Below are 1,679 nucleotides of genomic sequence, written 5' to 3'. Positions count from 1 at the left end.
CCAAACATCACAAATGCCACGCGGCGACCGACACAACAGAATCCAGCCTCCTCTACGATTTGTGGCCACCACCGGAGATAGAACCGGCGGCGGTGGCGGCCTGCGGGGCAAGGGCATGATCTCAAGAAAATTGATCTGGAGGAAGGGTTGAACTTCATGCAGATACAGCCACACACTTTGCCTCCTCCAGATCTGCGAGATGATGGGCAGGAAGACATCACATCGAGGATTTGAGGTCTTATGAACAGAGCGCTCGCAACAATCTGAGTTTCATGAAGGTACTGTTTGTCTTCTAATTCCACTTTATATCCCACCATGTCCTGTCATGCTTGACAGCCTCCCTTATAATCCTTCCACGCTAACAATTTTATGCTTGCTACGTTCTTGATTGAATTCCTAGACGTTCGTTGCCGAGGGAGGTAAGGCAAATAATCTAGATGAAATGATCAACTAATGAAATTCTCCCAGTTTTCCTTCCCGGGGGTAATATAAGTTACTTTCCAAGGATTCCTGACTGTGACTGTACTTCCATGAAAGAAAATTCACTCCTTAGTAATTGAATAATATAGTGACATGCGGTTCTGGGAGTTTGCAAACGACATTGCTGGAATCATTTATATGCTACCAACATATCGACACTGTCATTGTGGTGCTTATCTATTGAATTAAATAAAACGTACTCTTACTGTTCTGCTAGAAAACTGAACTATATTTTGCTCAAGTTGCGATTATGGGTAACACTGACCTATTTCTATATGATCGCTGAACTTATATCCATCTTTAGTTTTGCAGGTAAAGCTTTACAACCACATCAAAGCCACCGATACAGCCATCTTTTGATGTAACAAGACCTGACAGTGTTTTTTTACATCAGTTAAGATGGCGCTTATGCAACCTGTTGTTATCCTTACTGTGCGATAGTTTGTTCAAATTTTCTCACTCTTTAAGTTCATTTTTATACAGCCATTTCATTTGTGGTACTGACGTTTGGTCTGTGCCTTCAGGTAGAGCTAATGAATTTCTAATATTGTTGAACAGAGCTTTGTGAGATATGCGACGCTGTAAAGTTTTTGTTCAAGGTCAAGCTTATTTTTGCTTTTGATTCCAACAGAGTACAGAATACAATTTATTATATTTTAGAGGCAGTCAAATAGAGAACTTTGATTTGGAGTGCTAAGTTTATCATTTCAGAGATTACAAGCGATGTTTTGCAATTTCTACAACACAATTCTTCAGTTTCCAGTGGCCATTTTAATAACATGCTCTCATGCTTTTACATTTGTGGATTGAATCCACCAACTAAATTAGAAGCTGACATACTCTGTATGATGTTCCCAAACCATCAGTGAAGCTTCAGATTTGTGCCTAGGCCAGCAAGCCTGCTCCAACCAGAAAATATGAAGAGGTGGACGCAGAGACAGCTAAAGAGAAACTGTGGGTACCGTTTGTTTGTGAGCTGCGTTGTCTGTTCATTTGGCGATCTAAAGCTATATGAGACGCATCCAACCTTTGTTCACCTCTCTAAACTATATCCGCAAGAGCTAATGTTAGTTTTCCTTCTTTTGCTTTTTTTTCGCGGGGTTTCTTTTGCTTTTTGTTGTAATAACAGACTGTGATGGGTTTCATTTTTAGTGGAAAATAGAACCAGGGTGTTCCTCCCTGTTATGTACCAAAATGTT

The sequence above is a fragment of the Triticum dicoccoides genome, chromosome 1B, assembly GCF_002162155.2.
Source record: "Triticum dicoccoides isolate Atlit2015 ecotype Zavitan chromosome 1B, WEW_v2.0, whole genome shotgun sequence".
Lineage (NCBI taxonomy): Eukaryota > Viridiplantae > Streptophyta > Magnoliopsida > Poales > Poaceae > Triticum > Triticum dicoccoides.
This window is presented reverse-complemented; position numbering follows the sequence as displayed.